The following is a 13,766-nucleotide window of genomic DNA, read 5'->3' as shown; positions in this document are numbered from 1 at the left end:
CCACTTGGAAGTTTAGATGTTTTAGATCTGAAGTTCAAAACTAAGGAGGGTTGGAAGCTCAGTTTTGGATGGATTTATTTGGGTATTTGTCATGGACTTTCAAAATACTGAATCCCAAATCTCACTTTTGGCTTCTCAAACAGGCAAGTTCTAACATGAGCTAAGAATGCCAGCTATACAAATAAGCTCAAGACACAGAAGAGAGGCTGGAGTGGATTTGCCACTAGAGAAATGCAGTGTTATGTAATATGAGGTATACTTCTAGTCCAAGGACTAGCCCTGCAGACTGCCACTGGAATGTGGTCCCTCCTCATGCCACTTCCAAGAAATATCAGATTTAAGAAATAAGCAGCAAATGTAAGCTAAGAAGGGAATAAGACTGGGGAATGAGGGCAGGAAAGTATATGCTGCTCTACCTCTATACTTTCATGCAAGAAAAAACTTGCTGTTCCTCATTTCATTAATCCAGTTAAAGAGTTTTCAGAGCCTTCCAAATATCAGACAACTGTTCTAAGCATTGGGGATACAGCAGCAAAAACCAAACAAAAATCCCTGTTCTCAGAGATCAAACATTCTACTTGAGGTAGGGAGAAAACAAATGCAACACATGGTGTGATGAAAGTACTATGGAGAATGTACAGCAGGGCCGAAGGATAGGGAATGTAGGGTGCATTGCCATTGTAAGTCGGGTTGTTAGGGTAGACCCGAATGAGAAGGTGACAGCTGAGTAAATTCCCAAGGGAGGTGAGGGAGTGAGTTATGTGGACATCTGGCACAAAGTGTAGAAGCCGGGAAAACAGCAAGTGCAAAGGCCCCAGGGCAGGAGTCTTAAAAACTCTGAAAGGTGTTTGGTTTCTACTCTGAGTGAAATAGGGGGCCTTGGTGGGTTTTAAGTGGAGGAGTGATGCGATCTGACTCACACTGTAATGGGATCACTCTGGCTGCAAAGTTGAGAACTGACCAAAGGGGGGCAGGGTTAGAAAGACCAATGGCGAGGCTGGTGCAATACTGCAGGTGAGAGATGAAGGTTAGGGGGATGAAGGTGGTCAAAAGTGTTTAGATGTGGAGTACGTCGTAAAGGTGGAGTTGACAGCATCAGCAGCTGGATTAGACAGAGGGTGTGTGAGAGAGAGAGAAGAATCAAGGATGGCTTTAAGGTCTCTGGTCTGAGCAGCTAAAATGGGGAAAGCTCTGGTAGGAGTAGGCAATAACTGGCACTAGTTCCCAAGCTGAGTACTTTCTAAATGTCATGGGACACGTGATGTACAAAGAACTTAAGAGCCAACTTAGACCAACCTCTGGACTGACGAAATTGAGGTCCTAAAAAGGGGGAGGTAACTGGGCAGCAGGACAGGCACAGAAATCAAATGTCTTGTGAGTTTTGCTCAGGGACAACCGGCCCAGAGTAGCGACAACATGCCCCCTTAGGTGAAAATAGGGTCAGCAGATACTACTGTGGTGGGATCGCAGAAGCCTGGCAGGCAAACCACTTCAGAGAAAGCAAAGACCACATACTTTAGAGCGCTCTGAGTAAGTCTTCTCCAAGTGAAGCTGTCGGCTATGTCCCGGGCTACAGTTCCCCTCCTTAAGGCTGACAGTAAGAATGAGTGCATGATGGTAAGATTCTGGGGTGGGAAGGTTGAAGAACTTTAGGAGGAACAATGGATTGGGTGGAATCTCTCCCAAAGTCAGAACTGCTTGTTGTTACTGCTCCTGTTGCATCTGTTCTAGACAATGATACTAAAGGGCTGAGTGTGGATGTGTTCTTTCTTGACACTGACTATGATGATGGTCCTCTTTTTAAATGTTTTGGACTTCATCATCACTTCTCACACATTAGCATTCTTGAATCTTCTATTTTTGGTAAACTCCAACCAACAACAAGCCCTCCCATCTCTGCACAGTTGCTTCTTGGCTTGGGTTGGAATCCAACATAGCAAAGGAAGAGAGGAGACTTGCTTCACAGGGCTAATTTTCTGTCCTTGAAGCTCCCTTCAGTCTTCCCCTGTGGTCTTGCCTTTCTGCCACTCCAAGCCCCCTGGGTCAGACACAGTGCTTTGTCCTGGGTTCTTTGCATCTGGATATCCAATTACTCCAGCAGTTTTTGTTGAAAAAACTACTTTCTCCATTGAAATGTCTTTGTTGAAAGTCAGCTGTCCATACATGAGTGGGTCTATTTCTAGACTCTATTCTGTTCTACTGATCTACCTTTACACTATTGCCACAGTATCTTCATACCATAGCTTTCTAAGTCTTGAAATCAGGTAGCATTAGCCCTCCAACTTTCTTCTTCTTTTTCCAAAGTTGTTTTGATTATTCTAGGTCCTTTGCACTTTGATATGAATTTTCTAATCAATTCATTAATTTCTACAAAGACTTCTACTGGGATTTTGATTAGGATTATTTTGAGTCTATAGATCATTTTACAGAGAACTGACATCTTTACAATATTGAATCATCTGATTCATCAACATGATGTATGTTTTCATTTATTTTGGCCTTCTTTAAATACTCTCAGTTTTTATTTTTATTTAGTTTTTTTGGTTTTTTTGCACAGATCTTACACACTTTTTGTCAGACTTATCTCTGTGTTTCCATATTTTTGGAACGGTATTTTTAAAATTTCACTTTCCGATTATTCATTGTTAAGCTGGTCTGGTTTTTAACTTTTAGATTTATCTTAATAGATTCTTCTGTCTCTCTTCTCATTGCTGACTGGGTGCACAGCTCAAAGGTGCTTGTGCATTTTGAGAGATTTGTTGGCCAAATCTAACTTGCACAAGTCTGAGAAAGGAAAGATTTGTTTCGAGCTACTTCTCTTTACCTTCGTATAGGCAGAATCCTTACCCTGTATCTTTGGATAAGGAGAAAACTTCTCTGTTGTTCTTTTCTGGAACTTCCTGATTCTCTGTCGCAGCAAACAAAACCCACAGAGACCAAGGTCCTGGCACAAATGCTACCAGTTTTCTAATCACTTGGCATTGGCCACTGAAGGTCACAGAGCTTCCTGCCAGGAAGTGGGGCACAGACAGCAGGTGGCCCTGCCAGAGCAGCTGGAAAAAAGCTCTATTCATGGCAGATTGTATATCACCAACTTGCTGTGACAGCACCACATACCTGCCAGACCCAGAGCAGGCTGATTAGGGTAATTTAGGTTTTGTCTTCAAGCATAATCATTAGAGCCATCAACAGCCTCTGTGATACTAAATGAAGAATCATGTCCAGGGAATGACAGAGAAGACTCAATGGGTGCCCAAGCAGGCATGGAAGGCTAAGAGGCTATAGATTCATTTCAACCCCAGGACAATATGGTTCAAGAATAAGAAAATGCAACCATACTCAGTGGATTTCATTGTGCTCTGAAAATGAGCTTCTCTCTGAAGGATGAGAACTCAGAGGTGACCTTAGGAGTCCTATGGGTGAGACTCAACGAGAGTGTCTATTTTCTAAAAGCATCTGAATTACAGACTGTTTAAGAACAGAACACGTTGAGGCTTAATTACTAATGTGCTTGGCACAGTGGCTGCCCACTGAAGCCCCACAGGCTTAGTACAGAGTTTTACAGAGTACATGATTGGCCTTGTAAAACCTCAGATCTGGGATTAGAATCCTTATTTGAAGTAGAACTGGAGGTGTTAACTTAGTGTGACTTCAGGAGCAACAGAAAGGTGTCTCATGATCTCAGCCCACTATGTTCATCAATGTCTGACATTTCATGAATTCCTTTGCTTTCTTTTCGATTATTGAGATGCTGACACCTTTGGTGGAAGCATAAGTCATTAGGCCTTATCAGTCATTTACACCCCAGTGTGAATGAATTTATCAGAAAGCTTTTTTTTTCCCCCTGGTCCTTGAAGAGTATAGTATAAGAAAAATGAAGAAAGTAGAAGTGAGTGAAGAAAAGTGAAAGGGGGCAAAGGCAGGAGAGAGAGACAGTGACACTGACTGACTGACTAAAGATACTCCTTCAAATTTCACATGGGGCCAGCTTTGTAAAAATCACACAGAAGTATCAAAGGACACTGTCCAGAAAGTGAAAAGACAACCCACAGAAAGGGAGAAAATGTTTGCAAATCATATATCTGAGAAGGATCTAGTATCTGGAATATATAAAGAACTTTCTAGAACTCAACAACAGAAGAGAAAAACTCCATTTAAAAATGGGTAAAGGATGGGGTTCCTGGGTGGCTCAGTCAATTAAGCATCTGCCTTCAGCTCAGGTCATGATCCAGGGTCCTGGGATCATCCCTGTTCAGTGGGGAGCCTGCTTCTTCCTCTCCCTCTGCCGCTCCCCCTGCTTGTGCTCTCTCTCTCTGTCAAATAAATAAATAAAATCTTAAAAAAATAAAAATAAAAATGGGTAAAAGGGCTTCAATAGACATTTCTCCAAAGAAGATAAGACATGGTCAATAAGCACATGAGAAAAAATTTTAACATTGTTAATCATTAAGAAATGCAAGTCAAAAGCACAATAAAATACCACTTTACATCCACTAGGATGGCTATAATAAAAAAAAATAGGAAATTAACAAAGTTTTGGTAAGCATCCAGAGAAAATGGAACCCTCATACATTGCTGGTAGGAATGTAAAACAGTACACATGCTGTTGTTAACAGTTTGGAGGTTCCTCAGGGTTAAACATAGAATTACCATACGACACGGCAATTCTACTCCTAGGTATAGACACAAAAGAAATGAAAACAGATGTTCAAACAAAAACTGGTACATGAATGTTCACAGCAGCACCACAGTACTCAAAAGAGCTAAACAGTCCTAATGTCCATCAACTACTGAATGGATAAATATGGTATATCCATATGATGCAGTACAATAGAGCCATGAAAAGGAATGAAGTACCACTATATGTTACAATATGAATTTACCTTGAAAACATTATGGCAAGTGAAAGAAGCCAACCAAAAGGTCACATTTTATATAACTGCATTTATATGAAATATCAAGAATAGGCAAGTCCACAGAGACAGAAAGATTAGTGGTTGCCAGGGACTGGGTGAAGGGGGAAAGGGGAGTTACAGCTTAAGGGGCTTGGAATTTCCATATGAGTGATGAAATTATTCTGGAACTAGACAGTGGGGATGGTTGCACAATATTGTGAATGTACTAAAAGCCACTGAATTGCATGCTTTCAAATCAGATGGCGAATTTAATGAATGTGAATTTTACCTGAACAAAAAAATAAATAAGCTACATAGAAACCCCATAAACCTTTTGGCTACTTCTAGTAGCTAATCTTTGCAAGTGACCACTCATGGTCAGGCAATGCTTGGTCATGAGTGATGTCTACAGAACACCCCACCAACCCAGCTTCTGCAAAGCCTCGTTAAGCAGCAGAGCTTCAAATGTGTAACTCTATTTTATTCTAGCTGCTGTACTGACTGTCAAGCTGCAGCACAGGAATTAGAACAAGATTGAAGGAAGATGGGCAAGGGAAACAGATTTTCAACATAAGCAATGTAAAAGTTCTGAAGTAAAGTCAAAGCCTGAGCCATCAGAATTTGTCATAGTTGAGGAAAGAGCCAGGAGCCAGGCCTCAATACAGGATAAGCAGAGAGAGCATTGTTGACTGCCCCTAAAACAAATGCTTTATTTTCTGTCATTGCCTCCTCTAAGTCCTCAGGCATTAATGTATACACACACTATTTACACAGAAATAAATACACACACACACACACACACACACACATATATGGTTTATAATCTGAAAAGATGAGGTTTGTCCAGATATTGGAAAGGTTCAGTGGTTGATTTCCCCCCTCTCCCTCCTTTTCTAGTCATGGTTGAGACATTTTGTTTAATCAGGAAAAACAAAATAAAATTCAGTACTGCTGAATCAGAAAGAAAGTTCATTGCAAATGCTTTGACTAAATTTGGTAATGCAGCTAGTGGTTCCATAATTTAATCTCTACCGATAAACCACAGTTAAAGGCACTGCATAAAAGGGTTGTGTTTTTTGCATGAAGACTCATTGGTTGGATCATGATGAGTCAAGGGTCAGGTCGGGTGGTTGTATGGATCACTCTTTTCTCTCTTTCATGGCCTCAAACTGGCACCTTGAAAACAACACCACGTGAGTTTACCACTGAGGCTAGAAGAAAATAACATTTTAGATTCTGATGATAGATGAATAACTGTTATTAAGAAAAGCATAAATTTCCAGGCAGCAAATGTACTGAATGTAGGTACTGAACATATTTGTGAGATGAATGACTCAGGCTGAGAAGACAGGATGAAGGACGTTGGAAGACGATGCCGCAAATTCTCCATCAGAGATAAAATTATTTTTTCCCAAAATCAGCTTGGTATTTTAGTCCACTTCTGCCATAAAGACATTTTGAATAGCAGTAGGATCAATTTAAAGTTGAGATTACAAACTGAATTTGATGGAAGTTGAAAAAAATGGCATGGAAACCTTGGTTTAAACATTTATCTACGTTGGAAAACTTTCCCCTCAAATCAATGAAAGTATCTTGGACTGCACCATGTCTTCCTGCCAGAATGTGAAGAAGGTGCCAGATGTGAAGAAGAGTGGGAGCGTGGAGACTTGGAGCCCATGGTTAATAACAAAAGGAGATGCACCTGGACTTTCCCCAGAGTCCTCTGTTTTTAAGTGTCACATGGAACTGGGTGTCCTTCGACTATAAACTGTGCTTGTTTGATGAAAATAGAAATCAGTCCTGCTCCCCTCAGTATCCAATTCGTTACCTACCAGGAGGGTCTCTGACTATACACATCTCCCCTCCCCCATTCTCCGGGTTGTTTCTTAAGCCACAAAAAGCTGCACCCAAGCTTGTTTAATGTCTGTCCTCTTAAGTGTCCACGATGCTGGGTTCTGAGGGAGGTGTAGGCTTTGTGGTCAAGCTCCATGGCCTGCCCTGGTCCTGCTGTGTTAGGATGTGCAGAAGTTCTCTTCTGACTGCACAATTCATGATGGGGATTCAGGCATTCATTTCATCAACACTAGAGAAACCAGTCAGAGTGGCAAGGCTTTTGTTGAACTTGAATCAGAAGATGATGTAAAAAGGGCCCTTAAAAAAGGCCAGGGAAGCAAGGGACACCAGTACACTGAGGTGTTCAAGTCCCACAGAACCAAGATGCATTGGGTATTGAAGCACAGTAGTCCTAACAGTGCCTACACAGCCAGTGTTGGCTTTGTGTGACTTCAAGGACTCCCATTTGGATGTGCCAAGGAAGAAATTCTTCATTCTTTCTTGAGGTTGGAAATTGTGCCAAACCAGATCACATTGCCTGTGGACCCCAAGGACAAGATTACAGGGGAAGCCTTTGTACTATTTGCCTCACAGGAATTATGTGAGAAGGCCTTAGCGAAGCAGAAGGAGAGAAAAGGGCACAGGTACACTGAAGTGTTCAAGAGCAGTCAGGAAGGAATTAGGTCATTCTCAGATTGCCTCTGAAGTTCATGTCTGTACAGCAGCCGGGCTTTATGACCACCCTGGCATAGCCAGGAGGTATACTGGCAACGTCAAGCAAGAGGTTGAGGTATGGTGCTTATAGTGCAGGCTATGGGGGCTATGAGGAGTATAGCAGCCTCATCGATGGCTATGGTTTCACCATCCATCTGGTTGGGAAAGACCTCAGTTACTGTCTCTAGGACATGTGCAACCACAGATACGGAAATGGCAACTTCACTGTCCAGAGTACCACTGGACACTGTGTCCACATGAGAGAGGCCAAAAAAAGCCACAGAGAACAACATTAACAACTTCTCTTCACTCAACCCTGTGAGAGTCTATATTGAGTGAGATTAGCTCTGATGGAGCGGTGACAGGCAAAGCCAATGTTGAGTTTGCCGCTCACAATGAAGCTGTATGTGGCAGCTACATCCAAAGACTGGGCCAACATGCAACATAGATACATAGAACTTTTCCTGAATTCCACAACTGGGGCCAGCAACGGGGAGTATAGCAGCCAGATGATGCAAAGCATGCGGGTGTTGGCCCAGTCCACTTACAGTGGCCTGGAGAGACAGTTTGTGAGTCGCTGTTATGGGGCTAGCTGTGGCGGTCAGACAGCATGGGTGGATAGGACTAGTTTTGTAGAAACATTTGAATTATTGCAATCAAATTTTCACAGGCAGCCAACAAGCAGTGAAAAGCAATTATTACTCTAGAGGAGGCTGTGGGACCCATTTTGCACCATGAGTTTGTGAAATCTGTATTTTAAAAAATTACTTCTTCAGTGTTTTCTCAAGCAAACTTTCTTCTAGCCTGTAATACTGAGTAAACTAAAACTATTTTCAGCTTTATTCAATTAACATTGTGGTAGTATACTTCAGAGTGATGTTATCTGAATTAAAGTAGTTTTAAATACATTAAATGGATCTTTTATGCCACATCACCATGAATACATTGGGAAGATGTGCTGTTTTGGAAAACTCAAGGTCCTAGATCCCTAATTCAAAGAGGAACATTTCTCATGTTTGTTCATTCTAGTTTATTTTCATCATAAATCTTTTAGGTTAAGTTTAAGCTTTCAAAAATAAGTTAGTTTTGAAACTGAGATGTATTACTAATACTGTAGGAATTCGTGAGCCTTGACTTAAAACTTTCTTTGTTGAAGAGACTGTCCTCAATAAATGGTGTTGGGAAAATTGGACAGCCACATGCAGAAGAATGAAACTGGACCACTGCCTACACCATATACAAAAATAAACTCAAAATGGATGAAAGAGCTAAAGGTGAAACACGAATCCATCAAAATCCTAGAGAAGAACATAGGCAGCAATCTCTTTGGCCTTGGCTGCAGCAACTTCTTGCTAGACACATCGCCAAAGGCAGGAGAAACAAAAACAAAAATGAACTATTGGGATTTCATCAGGATAAAAAGCTTTTGCACTGCAAAAGAAACAGTTAACAAAATTAAAAGAAAACCTATGGAATGGGAGAAGATATTTGCAAATGCCTTATCAGATAAAGGGCTAATATTCAAAATCTATAAAGAACTTATCAAACTCAACACCCAAAAAACAAAAAATCCAGTCAAGAAATGGGCAAAAGACATGAACAGACATTTCTCCAAAGAAGACATAGAAACAGTAGCAGACACATGAAAAAATGCTCAACATCACTCGGCATCAGGGAAATACAAATCAGTACCACAATGAGATACCACCTCATACTAGTGAGAATGGCTAAAATTAACAAGACAGGAAACAACAGATGTTGGGGAGGATCCAGAGAAAGGGAAACCCTCTTACACTGTTGGTGGGAATGCAAAGTGGTGCAGCTGCTCTGGAAAACAGTATGTAGGTTCCTCTGACCTCACAATTGCACTACTAGATATATACCCAAAGGATACAAACATAGTGATTTGAAGGGGCACATGCACCCCTTTCCATTAAAGCTGTGGTAAGTTGTTTTAGTTCTGGTTCTGGTTCTACAATTATTTGAACTCTAGTTTTCTCAACAATCAAGTAGGCTTCAAATTCATTCTTCCTTCTCAATTCTGTGATTTTTGACATTTACAAAAATAAAAAATACAGCATAGCTGTGAATTATTTCCAAAAATGGGAATCACATATGTCAAATGAGTTCTAAACCAGGAAACTTAGAAGGGGACTCCTGGTGACCCCTGTATCCAGCCTAACTAGCATCACACATGAAGAATCCAAGGCTGTGACTTCCTCCCAGAGGAGGCTAAGTTCAGTCAAAAGGCAAGAAAATTCTTCAGGCCTTTCCAAAACTTCTTCACAAATAATATATATAGGACAACTCATTGTGAAGTTAAATTTGTAGAAATGAATCTCAAAACTTGATGAAATCTCAAAATACATTTCTTAAAATCACATTTTTTTGCTTGTTGATTTGACGGTCAACAAGAAATCTCAGCAGAGTAAAATCTTTGCATTTTTCTTCACATTTAGCCACAAAAAGTCTAATTTTAAATGATGCACTTTCTCAAAAACTGGGGATGTACTGTATGGTGACAATATAACAAAATAAAAATTATAAAAATAAAAAATAAATGATGCACTTTCAAAGCAAAACAAATAAAACATTTAAAGGGTCATATATGATGATTTCAAAGAGGACTAGATATGGAATTCATAACGACAGTGACACATTGTTAACAGCTTTGTCTTTCCCAGTCTTCCCATGCCGGGCAGGAGGACTACAGAAGTATCTTATCATCCTCAGGAGTTTATTGAATAAATGAGAGTGTGTAGTAACAGAACACCTTAGACACTGAGTGATGCTAATGAAACATAAAGAATTTCTGAGGTGAGAAAGCTACTATTTGGGAAGATTTGAGAGTATGAGGGTTCTAAAAATGTAAACACAGCTCCAGAGACTTTTTAGAATCAACTTTTTAAATGGAAGGAAAGAGTATTTATAGGAAGCTCTGTTGGAAAAAAACCACTATGAGTTAGGAGAAATGGTCTTGGATGTTCTCACCTCCTGTTGCTGGGAGTTCCTCAGCATTTACTATTCTGAAGATTACTCTAACCTTCCCAGTCTAATTTCAGGAAAAGATTTGACAAATTCATTTTTCCTGAGTTTCAGTAACTGAGTTTACTGTGATACATCAATCTATTTTTAATATATTGTAATAGCTCTTCTATTTACTATTTAATAGGGAGTAATGTCTTAACCCTTTAACCTATTTCTAATTGTAGAATTAAAGACATCAGAAGGAATGAGGTAGTTTTTTAAAAGAAAAAATACTTTCTAGCAGAATTAGACTGTTTACTTCACCTATTTTTATTTAAGGGCCAGTGATTAATCATTCAGTAGTATTTCAGCTATGTTACATAGCTAGCACAAAGCAAGGGGATGCCTGCCATCAAAATAGAGAATCTCGAATGTACCAATGAGCTTCACCCTGCAAATCTTAAGAGCAGCTTGCTCAGGACTTAAGTTAAACCAGGTACTCAAATACCAATTAACATCCAGTGTTATATTAGTTTCAAGTGTACAATATAATGATTCAACAGTTATACTGGCACTTTAGAATAGCGTTTATAGTATTATAGATGCATTCTCCATGTTCCATGCTTATGGATACATTCCCCATCTCTTTAAATTGCTTATATCTAAGCAACTTAATACTCTGCCAATATATGTTTCATTTCAAGATATATGTCCAGACGTGTGTGTGTTAGAGGCAGATTGGCCCTTTGGATACTGCAAACTGGCCCCATTTCTACAAATCTTTCCTTGCAGTGCCTTGTGCATAAACTGTGTTGTAGACTCACAAGCTGCCTGCCATATACAAGCCTGAACTCCTCATTTTGTTTTAGATTCAAAATTCCCAACAGGAAAGTAACCATTACAGTAACCAATCTCACAGGCTTGTTTGCTTTGCTTTATAAATTCCTAAGCTTTTCCTGATGTAGCAGAAAAGTATGCAAGGCTCAGGTTAGGTCAACAACAGAGTCAAGGTTAACTGTGAGAGAGTGACATGGGAAAGAACCCAACCGGCAAACATTAAAACATCAATAGGCAACTTAGACCAACATTAACATTAGCCATCACCTCAGTACATGTGCATTTAGAATATTTTGTTAATACATTCTAAGACTGTTAATGTCTGTTTTTCACTTTTGCTACAGAGAGGGGATTTCATTGCTCTTTAAGAGCTGTTATCTTCTGCTGGGGACAATTCTGTTCTTGGCCTCTGGAACATCTCATAAATTATATCTTCAGAATTATAGAGTACAACAGTTAACAAAATGACTTCCTATTCCCGTGGGCAGCCCAGGTAGGAATAGCTACTTACAGAAGTGATTAAGTGTGAAACTTGCTTTAGGCACAGAGCAGCAGTGGGCTCATGAGCTTTTCTGTTTACATCTGGAGTTTTATTTTGGCTCTGTCAATTCACACATCTAAGAAAAATGTAGCCCCAAGCTTATGTCACCAAGGTTAACTATAGAAGAGAGAGATGAGGGCAAGCTTAGGGACCACAGTCTCTCTTGGCCATATATCCATCTGCCAGAGCCACTATGCTATTCCAAGTCTATTCCTGTGCTTGAACAAATACCTTCACATGTGGGATGGAGTCTTCTAAGAATGCACTTGGCTTGACTTCCACACAGATTTCCGGCTCAGGATTTGTCAGGTTAACTTAACCTCAGAGGATTCCAGTGTTTTCAAAGTAGGAAAAAAAATGTTTATAATACAATAATTTGGAGAACCATTGGACTGAACAAAATGGCAAATAATTTTCTTTATTGAAGAGCCATTAATAAACATGCTAGTAACCACTGTGATTCTTTTAAGAGTAGATGATCATCTTCCAAAAATATCTGACCTTGGAAGACTTTTCTTTATTCAGAGGATCTCTAAAAATGTCACATTTTCCAAGGAATCAAGCCAGTCAAATTTTAATAGAAAGCTTGTTTCAGTCATTCATACTCACTCTTGTACAAATCAGAACCTTGATTTTGCTGAGTAGGTTGAATTCCATGGCTGATGTCACTATGGACCAGATTCACAGCCAGTTCTAGTATCCTATCACATAAGGCTGACACCAGTCTAGGAGATAAGGTGCACACGTGAGCTTGTTAAAATCTAAAGCTCATAAGACAACCTCAGAAGACTTTCTATTACTTGATTATTAAGAGCTTCAAATCCCAGCAAAACAGGATTCATGGGAATTTATGGGAAAGCATAGCTTTTGCCATGGTGACAAATTCCTTGAAATATTAAGAGTGGAACTCTTATTTCCTGTCTTCCCTAAACAGCCCCTTATGAATATGTCAGCCAGGTATTTACCTAAGTTTTTGTGCCACATCTCAGGGATACGAGAGTTTTACTATTATAATGTTAGAAAAATTATTCTGGTTATTTGAATAAAAATGACACAACTAGATCTTCAAGAGATACTGATATATTACAGTTAATGTTTTCTGGTATAAAGAGGTTCAAATTAGAAGAGAAAAATGGATCAGGATGCCTCCCGATTAGACTCTGGTCTGGCAAGGCTTTTTATTGGCAGGACTTAGAGGCTGCTTCCTCTTCTGCATCCACTACACTGGAGGAGAAAAAGGTAATAGAAGGATGGGACAACTCACCAGTCTAACCAGGTCTGGCCAATTCTAGCCACAGGTCAGCTGAATCAGAACTGGCAACTTAAAGGGCCATGGCGTGCATACTTTGGTTAATTTTATCAGTTAATTTTATCAGTTATCCTTCTTTAAGAGGATCTAGAGCTATCTATATCTGAAATTTAGAACTGGAAGATACTTAGTCATCATTTTTGCAAACCCCATATTAGAAACTAGGAGACTGAGGCCTTGAAAGTTTTGTGAGATGCCCTAAAGGTGGCTTCTGGACCAAAGAACAGTAACTTTGAAAAAGCAGACATTCCATGTGTTTTTCCATTACAGCATGTATTTTAGAGAGAGAGCTAGAACATGGAGGTGGGGCAGAGGGAGAGGGAGAGAGAGAATGTCAAGCAGATTCCCCACTGAGTGGGGAGCCCAACAAGGGGCTGGAGCTCATGACCCAGAGTTCACAACCTGAGATGAAATCAGGAGTCAGAGCCTTAACCAACTGAGTCACCCAGGAGCCCCTCTGCTAGCAGAACACGGTGTACAGATTTCCAATGGGTTTTTGTAGCTAAGACAAACCTATGTACTTACCACAAATCATCTTACTTTAAAAATCAGAGAATGGCTAGACAAAGGAAAAATATGAAAAGACATAAGGAGTAGCTTTGGCCAGAGATGCAAACAATATGGGAAAAAGCTGCCAGTAATACTCTGATCTGTACACAGACACAATAGC

General features: G+C 40.0%; 1 protein-coding gene and 1 pseudogene across 1 annotated transcript in view; one reads left to right on the top strand and one right to left on the bottom strand.

The window, feature by feature from the left end:
• Positions 1-13,766, bottom strand: part of ANKRD55 (ankyrin repeat domain 55) — a 286,535-nt gene that overhangs the window by 191,897 nt on the left and 80,872 nt on the right. The window lies entirely within an intron of this gene.
• On the top strand, positions 6,766-8,149 carry LOC103663893 (annotated as a pseudogene).

Source organism: Ursus maritimus, unplaced genomic scaffold, assembly GCF_017311325.1.
Source record: "Ursus maritimus isolate PB19 unplaced genomic scaffold, ASM1731132v1 scaffold_5, whole genome shotgun sequence".
Lineage (NCBI taxonomy): Eukaryota > Metazoa > Chordata > Mammalia > Carnivora > Ursidae > Ursus > Ursus maritimus.
The sequence above is the reverse complement of the archived record's forward strand: the minus strand, read 5'-3'. Positions and strand labels throughout refer to the sequence as shown.